The 17,943-nt window shown below is 41.8% G+C and overlaps 1 protein-coding gene across 8 annotated transcripts in view; it reads left to right on the forward strand.

Annotated features, from left to right (window-relative positions):
• The first annotated feature begins 5,484 nt into the window (after window positions 1-5,484).
• The window catches only part of FHIT (fragile histidine triad diadenosine triphosphatase), a 1,484,422-nt gene continuing 1,471,963 nt past the window's right edge, over window positions 5,485-17,943 (forward strand). For all 8 annotated transcript variants that reach the window (XM_043886316.1, XM_043886317.1, XM_043886315.1 and 5 more), the window contains exon 1: window positions 5,485-5,614. The gene's annotated coding sequence lies outside the window, so the exon portion shown is untranslated. The remainder of the gene's footprint in view (window positions 5,615-17,943) is intronic.

Raw genomic sequence — 17,943 nt, forward strand, 5'->3', positions numbered from 1 at the left:
TTGAGCTGTAAGCCAACTTTTTCACTCTCCTCTTTCACTTTCATCAAGCGGCTTTTTAGTTCCTCTTCACTCTCTGCCATAAGGGTGATGTCATCTGCATATCTGAGGTTATTGATATTTCTTCCGGCAATCTTGATTCCAGCTTGTGCTTCTTCCAGCCCAGCATTTCTCATGATGTACTCTGCATAAGTTAAATAAGCAGGGTGACAACATACAGCCTTGACGTACTCCTTTTCCTATTTGGAACCAGTCTGTTGTTCCATGTCCAGTTCTAACTGTTTCTTCCTGACCTGCATACAGGTTTCTCAAGAGGCAGGTCAGGTGGTCTGGTATCCCCATCTCTATCAGAATTTTCCACAGTTTATTGTGATCCACACAGTCAAAGGCTTTGGCATAGTCAGTAAAGCAGAAAACAGATGTTTTTCTGGAACTCTCTTTTCGATCTTTTCGATCATCCAGCGGATGCTGGCAATTTGATCTGTGGTTCTTCTGCCTTTTCTAAAACCAGCTTGAACATCTGGAAGTTCACGGTTCACATATTGCTGAAGCCTGGCTTGGAGAATTTTGAGCATTACTTTATGGCTTAGCTGAATGCAACGAGTGGTGTTGAGTTGGCCAAAAAGTTTGCTGGCCAAATGAACTTTTTGGCCAACCCAATACAAATGTTGGGCCCTTCTAGTACTTACCCTGTTTGCTTTGGTAGCAATAATATAGTCATTCTTTTAAGCATATTTATTGATTGCTTACCACTGAATAAGACAAAAACAAAGTTCTTGCCTTCAGAGGCTCACATTTTATTTGTAGGTGATAGATGATAAACAGAAAGGCAAGTAAATAGAGACTGTAATTTCAAGTAAAGATACTTGCTATGAAGAAGTGCTATTATGGCACAACCCACAGAAAGTTTTCATAAAATTGTCCTCTAAATGTCTCCGAAGAACACATACAAAAGGCCAACAGATACATGAATAGGTACTCAACATCATTAGCCATTAGGGAAATGCAAATCACAACTGCAGTGAGGTATCACCTCATACCTTTTAGAATGGACATCAACGAAAAGACAACAGGTAACAAATGCTGGCAAGAATGTGATGAGAGAACCTTTGTGCACTGTTGGTGGGATCGTAAACTGGTATAGCCATATGGAAAACAGTATGGAGGATCCTCAAAAAATTAAAAATTGAACTACCATATGATCCAGCAATTCTACTTCTGGGAATGTATCCAAAGGAAATGAAAACACTAACTCAAAAAGATATATGCATTCCCATGTTCATAGCAGCATTATTTACAATAGGAAGACATGGAAACAATCTATGTGTTCATCAGTGGAGAAATGGATAAAGAAGTTTTTATATACATACATATCCATATGTATATAGGGATATATATACAATGGAATATTATTCAATCATTAAAAACACAAGAAAACACTATTTGTGACAACATGGATGGACCTTGAGGGCAGTATGCTAAGTGAAATAAGTCAGACAGAGGCAAAATTCTATCTCAGTTATATGTGGAATCTAAAAAAAAACCCAAACAATAAAAACCCCACACCAAATTCATACAAAAAGATCAAATTTGTAGCTACTACAGGTAGGGGTTTGGGAGAGGCGGAACTGGAGGAAGGTGTTCAAAAGGTACAAACTTTCAGTCACAAGATAAATTAGTATTAGAGTTGTAATGGAGAACATGACTACTGCTAATGCTATTGTATGATATATAGCAAAGTTGTTAAGAAAGTAAAACAAAGAGTTCTCATCACAAGGATAATTTTTTTCCTCTCTTCTTTCTTTTATTTTTATTATATCTATGTGAGAAGATGAATGTTAGCTGAACATATTGTGGTGATCATTTCACAATAAATGTAAGTCAAACCATTATGCTGTAAACCTTAAATTTATATGGTGATGTCTGTCAATGATACTTTAATAAAACTGAGGAAAAAACTGTCTTTTAGGTCTAACGACACAGTCTATGCACTTAATGCTAATTTCTCAAAAACCTTGTCTTTTTCAATATCATGAAGTAAACAATGCACTGTCTCCAGCAATATTTTTTTCCCTTTCCTTGATCTCCTTCCTCCCCTCTCTACTAAGCCCTAGTCCCTCTAAAGCCTCTCCTTAATTCCACAAAGTTTTCCTAGCATAAAAGAGGTTTTTGCTGTAGTTTTTGTCTGTCTCAGGGTTCAGAAAGTATTATCTATTTTAATTGCTCACATGATGAGGTATACAAGGTGATAGGCTGTTTGGGTTTTTTTTTTTTTTGGTCCATTTGTTTGGTTCTTTTTATATGTACTTATTTAATTTTGAATTACTCTTATTCTGCTAGTCTCGGTGACAAAAGCTTGTGGTGAACCAAAGCCACCTGTAGCAGAAACTACTGGTGCCCCATCAGTATGTAGCAGCACCTGCATCTCTGGCTTCCTCAGGCCCCTGAGCAAATTTGCCCTTTTTGTACAGTATGACTAAGGAACGACGGACTTCACAGCCCCTAAAAACAGCTCCTAATTGTTGATTGGTGGGAGGTGGCATTTAAACAACCCAGTAACTCAGTTCTTTTGTCCCTTTGGTGGGACAGCTCAGTCTAAGGCATGGGTTCTACATTATTTCCCAGAGTTCCCCTGGAAGATTAAGTTCTGATCACCTTGAGCAGTAGCATGCTCGATAGCACACCTTATTGTCTGTCTTCCCTTCCCCATTTCACTTTTCTATTCTCTCACTGTGTTTCCTACAATTACTTCCTAAATAAACTACTTGCACTTGAATACCTCTCTCAGGATATATTTGTTGGAGAACACAAACTAAGATGCTGTCTCTAGGTGACTATTAATGAAGCTACAGATCAAATCGTCATCGCCTCACTGACTGTCTTGGCACTTAGATGTCCTGGTTCCAAGGCAAGTGCCATACCTAAAGCTTTTTGTAAATGTACTGCTGAAGGTCATGATCCACAGCTGAACACGTATATGTTCATACTAGGTTGCTTGACAATGGTTTAATAATCATTAGATATCACTGTTTAGATCCAAAGTCTGTTCAGGATATTTGCATTTGATTGCTAAGTAGAAGATGCAATGATTAAAGGCTGATACTTCCTCAGGAGAAGAGTCTGGCTGTTGAGCTTTCCAGTTTCATATGGTTCAGTGATTTCTTCCAGGTTTAGTTTGGCTGCTGACATTTGTGTTGAAATGTCTCATGCCAATCAGCCTCAGAAAAGCTGGGACTGCTAAGCTGAGCCTGTGCTCATAAAAGCTACAAACAACTGTCATATTATAGGAAACAATTCAAATTAACATAAGATTAGGTTAGGTAGCCTACACAGGGGCTTTAATTCCTATGAGCGAAATTAGCCTGTACACATATTGATCACATTCCTGCTGTTTATCTGTAATTGTTTTCAATCTCACATAGTTTTCCCACAATTCTCTATTATTTTATGTGGCCATGGTGTCTGTGTGATACTCTGTAAACTGACCATAATCCACTGTGACAGTCTCTGAGTCAAGCTTCCTAAGACATCAGTATTTCACACCAGGACATTTTGTAGGACACCTTGCTACTCTCTGTGGGGTTCAAACATCGGAAAGGATGAGAGATCTAAGACCTGGTGTAATCACCTGCATGTAATGAAACAGGCCACAGAAAAAAGTGAGAAAAAAAAAGTAGAAAAGAAAATGGTGTCAGAGAAAGAAGGGACATATCTAAGAGTTTGTCCAAGTGTTAACTGCTCTTTGTTTCTCCCTTTTAAATGTAAAAGATGACTGGCAAAAATCTCTTTTTCCTAGGTAGTAGGACTGGGAGGAAAGGGAAGGAGGCAATATTAAAGAAGAGGTCTCTACAAAAAGCAGCATGGTATAGAGTCTGAAGGCCAGGATCCTAGTCCCTGTTTATGAGCTGAATGACTGTGTGAAAACTATTTAGCTGTTCGGCAAGTTTCAATTGCATTTATCATAAAGTCAAGTTTGTTTCTTATCCTCCACTAGACCAGGAGCATCTAAAATTTAGGAACTAAGAATGATTCATTTTCTCCAGTATCTACATGGCACTGGACACAGAATACACAGAAAAGATTGATTCTGAATTTAAACAGAGCAAGCACAAGGGCCCCACCACGATGGTCACAGACAAATTTAATTTATCTGTACCAAAGCAAGCGAGAATAGAGAATAATTCAATTCCTCAAAATATATTTACTGAGTGTGGAATATATATATATATATATATATATATATATAGTGTGTAATATATATATTATTGGTGTTTATATATAATATATAAAACGATTATAACATATTTTATAGTATATAAACATATAATTATATAAATTTATATTGTAATTTTATATAAATTTAATACATATAAAATGTTACAGTATATGTATTACTGATACTGTACTTATACTTCCAATAGAAACAGTGCTAGAAACAGTGCAATGATCGGAGAAAAGCACCAAATCTAAAACAGTGCAATGATCAGAGAAAAGCACCAAATCTAAAGCACCAAATCTAAAGCAGATCTTTCATTCTCGGGGCTTGAGTGAGTGAAAATCGCTTAGTCCTGTCCAACTCTTTGAGACCCCATGGATTATACAGTCCATAGAATTCTCTAGGCCAGAATACTGGAGTGGGTAGCCTTTCCCTTCTCTAGGGGATCTTCCCAACCCAGGGATCGAACCCAGGTTGCAGGCGGGTGCTTTACCAACTGAGCCACAAGGGAAGCCCAAGAAAACTGGAGTGGGTAGCCTATTCCTTCTCCAGCGATCTTCCCGACACAGGAATAGAACCGAAATCTCCTGCATTGCAGGCGGATTCTTTACCAACCGAGCTATCAGGGAAGCCCTCATTCTAGGGGACAAGATGATAAGATAAATTATATACAATGCTTGGTTAAGGGTAAGAACTAAGGAGAAAAATAACATACAAAAAAGAAGAAGGAATGGACAAGGGGGCCTGTGGTACAATTTTAGTTAAGATACCAGGGAAGGCGGAGTTCACTCATAAACTGGATCAATGTAAGGCCTGCGGGCCACGTTCTTAGAGAAACAAAAGAAAAGGCTTTAGGAATCAAAAAGATCCGGAATGAGGCGAAGAAGTGACAGGAAATTCAGACATTGAGGACTAGTGAGGGGAGTAAGTTGAACGCATTTGGGAGGAAAGAAGGAAACAAAAATATAGCATAGCCTAAAGAATGATGTTACTTTTTAACATTTGGTTAAAAAAAACAAACACAAAAAACTGTGTGAACTATGACGAAACTCTTAATGAGGAGATTCTCACCTCAGCTTCTCTTCAGAGAGGGCCAGTGTTCCCGGCCGCTTAACAGTGATTTCGTTACTATAGCTTCTGATTGGCCCGGTGTAGGCGCGTGCTCTGCGCCTATTGGCCCGCGGCCCTGTCCCCGGACGGGTAGCCATCTTGGGTCCCTTCCATACTGCACAGGCATCTGGGAGTTGTAGTCCCTGCTCTGTTCTGTCCAGTCGGGGGACTTTTTGCCCTCTGCTCCCGGGAACCTCAGGCAGCCACCCCCGTGGGCACAAGCCCAGGCGCTGTTCCTGCCCAGCGCTCCCTCCCTCTGCCTTTACTTCTCAACTGCCAAGATCTTGGAAGGTAGGGGCTGTGGGCAAGCCCAAGTCGAACAGCGTTTGTCTGGCGCAGGTCCGGGTTTCCACACGCGTCCGGTCATTACTCCGGCGGCCCAGCGGGGCGGAGTCTAACTGGGTCCTCGCAGCTACTTGGGACGTGGTGGGGGTCTGTCCGGAGGACCTTCCCACGTCACCGAGCCTTTACATGGCTTGTTCCTGAGCATAGCCCTAATCCTAACCTGCCCCTCTTCTGCTGTATTTTATAAGTGGGTAAACTGAGGCATGGGGTCACGCCAGCGGTTCCAGGGAGGCCCCAGCTCCCGGTCCTGGTGGTGTAGTTGGCACTGGTCACTTTAGATGGTTTTCAGTTTCACTGTTAAGTAGCAGGACCTTCTGCTGCAACAGATAACGATCAGTGTTAAAAACACCCAACTCTTGGTTCCCTCGGTGGAGGGGGGCGGTTTGAACACGTGTCCAGGAGAAGAGCCGAGCAGGGTACAGGGAAGGCAATGTTTTGGGAGACAGTTTTACACTTAGTATTTAAGAAACACAAAAAAATAATTCATTATAGGAGGAGAAAAATCAGTACTTTGTTGGACTTCTTTACATCTTTTTATGGCTTAATGTTTTTATATGAAAACGTGGGGGTTTTAAAGGTATGTTCATGTAGGGAAAAAAGGTCGGTCAGTGAAACTGGAGCTGGATTTGCAGCCTCCTCTCTAGGATCAAATTCTGCCTTTGCTGTATGACCAGCTACTCACGTGCATACCTTGGAAAAAAGAGCTCAACGCTCCCTGCCCAAGTGGCCTAAGGAGCTGCCAGGAGTTGAAATGTAAATGAGGTCTTGCCTGTGAAAGTTTGCCCCTTGCAAACTTACAGCTTTATTACTGTGGGCCTCTGAAAAACGTGCTGGAAACCAGCACAAAATACGGCCAGAGGTTGTTTTAGAAAGGCTCTGAAACTTGCCGGGTCCCGGACTACCGAGGGCGGCCCCAACTCGCGCCCGTTAGGGTGGTGTACCTGAACTCTCCACTTTCTGGCTCCATTTTCTCGCCGGCGGCCCGGACCGCTGAGGCTTCTGGGAGTTGCAGTCCTTTTTCTTGCTTCCCGGAGGGCTGGTACTCCACCTCCCAGTCCGCCGTTTGGCGTGGTGAGGTGTCTCCTGGTAGATGAAGTTTCCCTTCAGCCGTTGCGTGGAGCAGCTCCTTGACTCGGAACTACAACTTCCACTTGGCGTTGCGTTTTTGGCTGCCAATCTTGCGTCCACCTGCTAGAGCCACTAGAGCCGAGTCTATTGAGAAAGGTTTAGTAAAAATGTGTTTTTGTTGATTGTTTACGTTCTTCCAAGTGCTAAGTATAGGAGATTATTGTATACGCTCTTCTAAGTATATTAGGCAGGGATTATGCATGTTTGCAAACAGTGAATACTATATCTCACATTTGTAGATGAGTAAAAACACTTGCGAAGATGAATTGTCTGCGATCACACATCTAGTAATAGAATGTAATATCTGTCTCATAAATAGACATTACTTTTAGTTATTATAGTTTAATCTTCTCAAGAGCTATATGAAAGGAACAGCCATTTTCATGTGCATTTTCCATGTTAGAAATCTAAGGCTTGGAAAGTTAAGCAACGTGGCTAAGTTAACTCATCTAGTGAATCAGTTCATTTCAGTTCAGTCGCTCTGTCGTGTCCGACTCTGCGGCCCCATGGGACCCATGGACTGCAGCGTGCCAGGCTTCCCAGTCCATCACCAACTTCCTGAACTTGCTCAAACTCATGTGCGTTGAGTCGGTAATGCCATCCAACCATCTTATCATCTGTCGTCTCCTCCTCTTGCTAGTGAATAGAAGTGAATAGAAGTACCAACATTGTAACCCTGTCTTCTTGATAGTATCTGCTTAGAGAAACGTACAGGGAGCCCATCCTTTCAGAGTATGGAATTTGGAATCTTTGCATTATACCATGTTGTCTCTGTAGTTAGACACTAAATAGTATCGCTTCATTTAAATCTGAGGCAAAAATCTTAGAACAGTTCCTGTCATATAGTACACATTTCACAAATGTTAGCTATAAATAGTTTTATACTACCCTTATTTTAGAGAACAGGTAACTGGCCCAGGTGGTAAAGCAGTTTGCCAAAGGTCACACAGACAGTTGGTTTCAGACATGAGACTCGACCCAAATGTCTTCTTTCCAAGTCCTGGGTTATTTTCATTCTACCAACGGTCAACTAGAAGGAACATCAGATGTGAAGCTGTTTAGATAATGGTTTCTCTCCTAATTTGTTCTTTTAGGCCACAGACCAGTACTGATTGTTGTAAAGTCTTGTTTCTTATTATTGGTAAGGTGGTGATATTTCATTAATTCAATAAATGTTTTTTGAGTATTTTTATATGCTCATCTCTCTTTAGGTATAGGGCCTCATGAATGAAAAGTAGCTAAGGGGTTAGGGCTAGAATGACCTTATAAACTAATTAGCTTTTTCATTTTAAAAATTAGGGAAGTAAAAAAAAAGGGGGGGGAGGAGTGAGGTACATCATGTGTCACAGTCCTCATCTCATGCCTTTGTCAGAAATATTCTGTTTCTGCCTGGAGACAGGGCTCTGGAGGCCTCATAGTCCTGTAGTAGCAGTAGAAGTAGTGGTGGTGGTGGTCATTCAGCCGTGTTCGACTCTTTTTGATCCCATGGACTGGAGCCCGCCAGGCTCCTCTGTCCATGGGATTCTCCAGGAAGAATACTGGAGTAGATTGCCATTTCCTTCACCAGGGGAATCTTCCCAACCCAGGGATCGAACCTGGGTCTCCTGCATTGCAGGCAGATTCTTCACTGTCTGAGCCATGAGGGAAGCCCCCATAGTACTGTATGATGTAACCTTTTAGGCTCATGCTTTCTTTTACTTAGTACACTTGCCCTTGCCTTATTCCTGTAATTTTTGGTGGAATGCTTTAGGAAATGTTTCTGTGTCCCTATCTTTTTATGTACATGCAGCTTCAGGATGTTCTTTTTGTATTTTGCGAATTTAGTCTTGTTTTGGCTATTACTGTTTTCTCTTTTGTCCTTTGAGACATGATAACAAAATCTGACATTGTGTTTACATTCACATACATTTGAAATCTAATCCTTTATTACAGGTTCATCATAAATGAACACATGAGTTGTTTGAATTATACAAAACTCTTGTTTTAGAAGATACATTGGTTCTTTCAGTTATGTATTCACAGATAATAAAGTAGGTGACTCTTACCTCTCATGTGTGAAAGATGGTTTCTGCATGATTAGATAATAAAGTAGCAGTTTTAGAGACTTCCCTGGTGGTCCAGTGGCTGAAACTCTGTGCTCCCAAAGCAGGGGGCCTGGGTTCGTCCCCTGGTCAGGGAACTTGATCCTGCATGCCACAACTGAGATCGAATAATCCCATATGCCACGACTAAGACCATGCATAGCCAAATATTAATAAATACATATAAAAATTGAAGCAGCAGTTTTTAAAATTACTGGCTAAAACATTCCTGAGACAGTCATTATGGGACATGTTCTGCTCATCACCCCTGTCCCACCAACTCTTTTCTAAATGACAGTATGATCAATCATCTTCCAGCATATTGCTTGACCACTGGTAGACACTGAAAAAGTATCTGTGGAATTGCATTCATAAGCACCTTTGAGCTCTGTTCCCACATTTCCCCCTTGAATCTCAGTTTTCTCTTTTAATGTTGAAATGCAGCTTTGAAATACAAGCTGTAGCAGGTTGCTTTCAGTGTCTACATTGCAGAGAAAAATTTCAGCCTTTGAGGTCATCCTCTGAGGGACTGTTTCTTTGCGAATGTCCAGGTCCGTGACTTCTAAGATGAGAAAGTGATTCAAATAGCAAAACACAGAGATGCAATAGACAGTGGTAGTATGAAGGCCTGTGATTCAAATCCCAGCCCTGCCTCTTCAGGAAAACTTTGGTTTCCTCTCCTGTAAAATAGGGATAATAAGCACTTGTACCTTATAAAGCGATGATAAAGATTAAATAAGATAGTGTGTTTAAAGCTTTGAGCATATTTTCAGGCACTCAATAGTTTGCATTCAATAGATGAATAGATCTTATTTTTGTTATTATTAATGTAAAGTTGTTTATGAAAATATATTTACTCAAGATTTAAACTAGAGGTAGACCCTATTTTATAAAAGTGTCTGTCATTTGTTTTCTTAGAGTAGCAAGCTTGGCCAACACATATACAATATGAAGTTAGGGCTTCCCTGGTGGTCTAGTGGTTGAGAATCTGCCTGCCAATGCAGGGCTCACAGGTTTGATTCCTGGTTGTTGAGGTTCCCACATGTTGCAGAGCAACTAAGCCCTGTGTGCCACGACTACTGAGCCAGTGCTCTGGAGCCCAGGAGCCACAGTTACTGAGCCCTGTGCTGCAGCCATGGAAGCCCATGTGCCTCCAGCCTGTGTTCTACAAGAGAAGTCACTGCAGTGAGAAGCCCATGTATTGCAACAAAGAGTAGACACCCCAGCCACAACTAGAGAAAGCCTGCACGCAGCGACAAAGACCTGGTAGAACCAAAAATAAATAAATCTTTAGAAAAAAAAGTGTAGTTAACTGCAACATTTGATAACCCATCTTGTCAGCCCAGTGAAACGCTCTTGTGTAGGCAGATAGTGAAGCTTTTGGCTCTCTGTTGCCTGCTGAGAGGTGCCTGATCTCTGGTTTCATCTATATATGAAATCTTGGGTTGAAAAGCGGCTGACTGTCAGTGGGGCCTTGTGTCCACTTCTAGAAAGGACTGGGCCTATCTCAGGAGCCTCAGGGTTAAAGTGAAGCAGTTGTCATCTAGCTGATGAGTAATCCCGGGGCAATGGCCATGTAGACATGGCAGTGCTTCTTTCTAAAGCTGACAACTTCAATAGTCATGAGGTCACTGACAGAAAAGGGGTTTGCTCTTTTTCTTTTTGGCCAGGCAGCATGTGAGATCTTAGTTCCCCCACTAGGCATTGAACTGACACCCCCTGCAGTGGAAACGCAGAGATTTAACCACTGGACCATCAGGGAAGTCCCAGAAAAGCGGTGATATAGGGGACAGGAAAGGAGAAACAGAATGAGGATCATAAGGGACTTCCCTGGGGGTTCAGTGACTAAGATTCCACACTGTCAATGCAAAGGGCCTGGGTTTAATCCCTGGTTTTCAGGGAATTAGATCCCGCATGCCACAACTAAAGATCCTACGTGCTGCAACTAAGACCCAGCACAGCCAATTAAATAAATATTAAAGCACCACCAACAAAATGAAGATCATAGCAAGAGCAAAGAGAAGATGAATGAAGGAAACAGTCAGGCCCTCTGTCGAGTTATCGTAATGTAATTACTGAGCACATTTATCCTGCTTCTAGCTCTGTGCCAGGCACTGCGCTGCTATGCATTGGAGATATAGCCTAGAATGCTGCTGATACAGAGGTGATCCTGGTTGTATATCCTAAGCAGTGAAGAACTTGAAGAAGAGAAGGAAGGAGGATAGAGTGTGTTGGGATTTGATAAGCAGAAAGGTCTCTGTCCTTGGGAAATACAAATCACTGAAAGGGAGAGATGAGGCTGCAGAGGCAGGCATGGGTGATAGTTTGCAGAGTCCAGTCCTGTATTGTAAACGAATTTCAGGCTTTATTCAAAGGTATTTGTGAGACCATTTAAATATTTATATATATTTTAAGTCATTCAGTTGTGTCCGACTCTTTGTGACCCCATGGTCTATACAGTCCACATTCAGGCCAGAATACTGGAGTGGGTAGCAGTTCCCTTCTCCAGGGGATCTTCCCAACCCAAGGATCCTCATTGCAGGAGGATTCTTTGCTAGCTGAGCCGCCAGAGTAGCCCAAGAATACCTGAGTGGGTAGCCTATCCCTTCTCCAGGAGATCTTCCCAACCCAGGAATGGAACCGGGGTCTTCTGCATTGCAGGTGGATTCTTTACCAGCTGAGCTACCAGGGAAATCTTAAGCGGACAAATAAAATTGTTGGATTTATTTTTTAAAGAGTTTGGATGCAGTATGGCTGATGAATTTGTGAGAGGGCATGGTTGATGTGAGAAAAGCAGGTAGGCCTGTGTTTCGTTAACATACATACGAATCTCCTGCTAATTCTAAAATGTAGAGACTGATTCAGCAGATCTGGAATGGGCCAGAAATTCAGTGTTTCTAACAGGCTGATGCTGCTGGTCCATGGACTATACTTTGAGTAGCATGCAGGTACTTAGGAGACTCTTCAGTGTTCTAGGTGAGAGATCATGGTGATTAAGAGAATGGACTCTATAGAGCAGAAGACCTGGATTCTAAATTTGGTTTTATTGCTTACTTGCTGTGTGACATTGGGGAAAGTGACGTAATCTCTTTGAGCCTCAATTTCCTTATTCTCTGTGAAATGTGGGATAATAATTTTCTGTTTCTTTAATCGTGTTTAAATTTTGAACGAGGTCACCCCTGGAAAGGGTTATTGTGCTTGATGCAGTAATTGGCATTTAGTACATGGCAGCTTTGGTTTTATTCTTAGTGTTACTAGTAAAAAACCACATTTTGCACCCTGCTCCATGTTTCCTTATCATGTTTTGAATACTAGGTGAAATAGACTTCCTTTAATTCCACTGTTTTTCGCTCATGTCTCACATGTGAAGTGCTGAACTTATTCTAATCATTTGTAAAAATTCGAGCTTTATGGGCAAAGAAATATATTTCTTGCAGCAATTGACTCTGAATTTTATGGCAAAAAATCTAAGCTCTTTCTAAATTTGAGGGAAAAATAAGGGAAAAGTGATTTGCTGGAGGGCTTAATACAATTTAAATATTACATATTTTGAGTTAATTTACATGTATCCTAAGGTTTTCTTATAATGATAAATAAGAAGGAAAAGAAAAGAGAATTGAGAAACTTGTTAAGAGGTTCACAAAAGGCACTCATTGACCATATTCTGGAACTTAAAAGACTTTGAATCATTTTGTTTTTACTAGTGTTCCTCATTATGGATTTACTTCTTTTTATTAACAATCAGAGTTCCATTAAAATTCAGTATATTTTTCGGTTTCTCAGGCTCACAGCTCTTGGAACTAAAACCCATCATAGATAATGTTGAAGTATCAGTGCTTCCTTGTGAGGTTAATGCATGCATATTTTAGTTGGGCACAGGCTGGAGGAGAGTATGGTCTGCAGTCATTTAATTGCTAAAGTTTGTTTTATGTGATAAGAATAAAATTTTTATTTTCTGCAAGACGTGAAGTCTCCTTTGTGTGTCTTCAGTTACAAAAAACAAAAACAAAAAACAAAAACTCACGTCTGTTTCCCTCCACGTCCACTGCAGGACAGAACCTGTTTGGTCATGTCAGTAGATGCTTGAGTGATGCCTCGAGGCTGGATTTTGTGTGTGTGCTTGGAGCCCTGAGGACAGGCAGAGGAAGGGGCTAGAACCTGCTAGAATAAGATTGTTTCTCTAAACCCTGAGGCACCATCAGTCTCTGTCCAACCTCTTCCAGGAACAAGCTTAGTGAAGAAAGAGGTAGTAATCTGCAGGAGATCAGGGAAAAGCAGGAGAGAGAGACAGAGACACAGAGGGGGAAAGAGAGAAAGAGAGAAACAAATGCGGAGGGTATGGAAGGGGTAAAGCAACAAGAGGATGGTTGGGTGGAGGGGAAGGGAAGGTTGTTTTTCAGTTTTTCATTCCACAACTACGTATGTAGATGGTGCCTGTGAGGTTGTGCTGGGCAGAGCTTACATGGCTCTACACACAGAGAGGCCTGATTAATGTGAAGTGTTGATACCTTCATCAACAGGGAAGTGATGCTGGGGCTACAAAAACAACAGGTGGCTCCCAGTTGCTGGGTTCTGCCAGCTGAGGGGTTAAAAGCAAGGCCAGCAGACAGCGGCCACAGATAAATCTGCAGCTGAGGCCCTCTCTTGGCTTCTGTTTGCAGGACAGAACGCTTCCTCTAAGCTACTGCTTCCTCTCATCTCTTGAACTTCCAACAAGGCAACAGACCAAGGTCTCTCTGGCCCAGAGGAATTAGCTGTTTTTGGCTTCCTAGTGCAGATGAAGCAGCTGAGTTCAACCCTTGTGGGTCAGGGCCTTCCTGGAATTATATGCAAGCATGGTTTGGCCAGAAGCTTCTGCACTTTTAGCTAGCTCCCAGGTGCTGCAGATGTGGAACCATGGGTCACACTTGGAATAGCAGTGTTCTCGATCCTTATAGCTTCCACTGTGTTGCCATACTATTTTTTTTAAATTAAAATAGAGTTGATTTACAATGTTATGTTAATTTCTGCTCTACAGCAAAGTAATTCAGATATATATTTTTAGTTGTGTCCGACTGTTTGTGACCCTATGGACTGTAGCCTGCCAGACTCCTCTGTCCATGGGATTCTCCAGGCAAGAATACTGGAGTGAGTTGCCATTCCTTTCTTCAGGGGATCTTCCCAACCCAGGGATCGAACTCGTGTCTCTTAGGTCTCCTGCATTGGCAATCAGGTTCTTTACCACTAGCACCACCTGGGAAGTAGGTGAAATGTAACAATGTTTATATATATTAATATTACATTCTTTAGTTCAGTTCAGTCTCTCAGTCCTGTCCGACTCTTTGCAACCCCATGGACTGCAGCATGCCAGGCTTCCCTGTCCATCACCAGCTCCCGGAACTTACTCAAACTCATGTCCATTGGGTCGGTGATGCCATCCAACCATCTTATTGTCTGTCATCCCCTTCTCCTCCCACCTTCAATCTTTCCCAGCATCAGGGTCTTTTCCAGTGAGTCAGTTCTTCGCATCAGGTGGCCCAAGTATTGCAGTTTGAGCTTCAGCATCAGTCCTCCCAAAGAATTTTCAGGACTGATTTCCTTTAGGATGGACTGGGTGGATCTCCTTGCAGTCCAAGGGACTCTCAAGAGTCTTCTCCAACACCACAGTTCAAAAGCATCAATTCTTTGGTGGTCAGCTTTCTTTATAGTCCAACTCTCACATCCATACATGACTACTGGAAAAACCATAGCTTTGATCGGATGGATCTTTGTCAGGAAAGTAATGTCCCTGCCTTTTAATATGCTGTCTAGGTTCATAGCTTTTCTTCCAAGGAGCAAGCGTCTTTTAATTTCATGGCTGCAATCACCATCTGCAGTGCTTTTGGAGCCCCCCAAAGTAGAGTCTGTTTCCATTGTTTCCCCATCTATTTGCCATGAAGTGATGGGACTGGCTGCCATGATCTTCATTTTTTGAATGTTGAGTTTTAAGCTAGCTTTTTTACTCTTCTCTTTCACTTTCATCAAGAGGCTCTTTAGTTCCTCTTTGCTTTCTGCCATAGGGATGCATATCTAAGGTTATTGATATTTCTCCCTGCAATCTTGATTCCAGCTGTGCTTTGTTCAGCCAGGTATTTCGCATGAAGTACTCTGCATATAAGTTAAATAAGCAGGGTGACAATATAGAGCCTTGACATACTCTTTTCCCAATTTGAAACCAGTGTGTTGTTCCATGTCTGACTCTTAACTGTTGCTTTTTGACCTGCATACAGATTTCTCAGGAGGCAGGTCAGGGTCTGGTATTGCCATCTCTTTAAGAATTTTCCACAGTTTGTTGTGATCCACACAGTCAAAGGCTTTGAAGTAGTCAATAAGGCAGAAGTAGATGTTTTTCTGGAACTCTCTTGCTTTTTCTGTGATCCAATGGATGTTCGCAATTTGATCTCTGGTTTCTCTGCCTTTTGTAAATCCAGCTTGAACATCTGGAAGTTCTTGGTTCATGTACTGTTGGAGCCTGGCTTGGAGAATTTTGAGCATTACTTTGCTAGCATAATTGCAGTTGTGTGGTAGTTTGAACATTCTTTGGCCTTGCCTTTGTTTGGGATTGGAATGAAAACTAACCTTTTCCAGCCCTGTGGCCACTGCTGAGTTTTCCAAATTTGCTGGCATATTGAGTGCAGCACTTGAACAGCATGATCTTTTATGATTTGAAATAGCTCAACTGGAATTTCATGATCTCCACTAGCTTTGTTCGTAGTGATGCTTCCTAAGGCCTACTTGACTTCCCATTCCAGGATGTCTGGCTCTAGGTGAGTGATCACACCATCGTGATTATCTGGGTCATGAAGATCTTTTTTGTATAGTTCTTCTGGGTATTCTTGCCACCTCTTCTTAATATCTTCTGCTTCTGTTAGGTCCATGCCATTTCTGTCCTTTATTGTGCTCATCTTTGCATGAAATGTTATCTTGGTACCTCTAATTTTCTTGAAGAGATTGCTATAGTCTTTTCTGTTCTATTGTTTTCCTCTATTTCTTTGCATTGATCACTGAGGAAGGCTTTCTTATCTCTTCTTGCTATTGTTTGGAACTCTGCATTCAGATGGGTGTATCTTTGCTTTTCTCCTTTGCCTTTCGCTTCTTTTCTCAACTATTTGTAAGCCCTCATCAGACAACCATTTTGCCTTTTTGCATTTCTTTTTCTTGGGGATGGTCTTGATCACTGCCTCGTGTACAGTGTCACAAACCTTTGTCCATAGTTCTTCAGGCACTCTTGTCTTATCAGATCTAATCCCTTGAATCTATTTGTCACTTCCACTGTATAATTGTAAGGGATTTGATTTAGGTCATACTAGAATGGCTAGTATAGTAAGCAAAGTCTATAGAAGTCTCAGACCTTATCATTTCTCTGAAGGTGTACAGAAACTCATCTCCTTATTGGAGATTACACCTGTATATTGTGTTAATATTGTCTCTTTTCCCTCTTGAGAAAGTTTGCTCCCCGAGAGCAGGGACCTCATTGGTCCTATCCCCTGGCCCATGGTAGATGGAGTGAGTTTTGGCTCCTCATTACCATTAAGATCTGAAAGTCTGGGTCATCCTTGTGGCTGCAGCTCCAAACAAATGGGTCATTGATGTTGTGCAGGTAATAGGAATTGTCAAATGCTGGGGAGTCAAGGAGGGACTCACAGGGAGGGGGTATGGAGAGGAGCCTGCTGTCTGCTTCTGAGCGCTGCCTGCTGGCTTTTCTTCTCATTAGCTGTGTCACCTTGAATAAGGTACTCAGCCTCTCTGTGTCTTGTTTTTCTGTAAAACAAAGATGATAATACTACTTAACTCTTAGAGTTGTTGTGAGGATTCAGTGAGATATGTTGATATAACAACTGCCTTGCACAGTGCCTGGTGGGTAGTCAGCACTCAATACATTACCTGTGGGCAGTGTCATTAAATCTGGAATGTTGCTCTGTCTACTTCCTGGCAAGTAGTTATACTAGTTTTCACTTTGAAGATCATAGCTAGATGTTTCTCATTTTATTGTGTTTTGGGGGAAAGTCTTATATTTGGCCATGAAATAAAAATGGAGAGGCTAGCAGTTCTGGCCATATAAAGTTTACCGAAAATGTTGGTGAACAACCACCCAGGATTCAGCACACAAAAAAATAAATGCTGGTTGATGTTCAATACAAAGAACTGTAAGTTAGAAAACAGCACATCTACCATGCTGTAATATTTAAATGCCTTCTCACTTAAGATTCTCATTAGCCCAACATCAGAAAAATGATAAATATTAATATTTGTCATCAAAGGAAAGCTTAGAAATCAAAGCAGAGCAGACAACTGTTGTATTTCAAGGATTATATAATCCTGAATGAATTTTAATTCAACACCTCCAAAACTCTCTTTTTAAGATTTCTGTATAAGGCAGTTTAATTGTTTTTATCCAGTACACAAACTAGGAAAGATGTGCATTTAGTCAGAAAAAATTCAGGGGATTTGCTGATTCAAAGACCTGGGCTTTGTTGTGTTTATGTCTGTAAGGGGAACCCAGATACGCCTGAGCCAATCCTTCTCCACTGATCTTTATCTATTTTGGGGGAATCATATTGGGAAGTTGGCTCTGGTAGATTATGAAAGAGCACCAGGGTGCCTCCGGGCTTTGCTGTGGATTCTTTGCCCAAGCTTCTCTAGTCTATCTAGTTCTGAATGTGCCAGGACCATGCCCATCATCCCGCATGGTCAGAGGGAGAGATGACAGACTGGAGCCATCCCCCTTCCTGGTTTCCGTGTCTGCGACGGCCAACTCAGCATGAGAGGGCCTCACCACGTCACCACAGGAGCACAGTCCTGGTGGAGGTCGGGAGACCTGGGTTTTAGTTCTGGCTCTTTCACTGCCTTATGCAAGTCCTGTCCTCTCTGTCTCTGGGCCTCCCTTTCCACACCTTTCAAGTGAGGGACTTGGATCTGATAATTCTGAAGTCCTGGGCTCTCCAATATCCTATGACCAGGTGGAGAGCTTCAAGGATCTGATAAGCCTTCCCCCTACCCTCTGCCAAGGGGCATTTGCCTGGCGAGGCAGTCTTTGGGGCCAGACAG

This window comes from Cervus elaphus, chromosome 24 (genome assembly GCF_910594005.1).
Source record: "Cervus elaphus chromosome 24, mCerEla1.1, whole genome shotgun sequence".
NCBI lineage: Eukaryota > Metazoa > Chordata > Mammalia > Artiodactyla > Cervidae > Cervus > Cervus elaphus.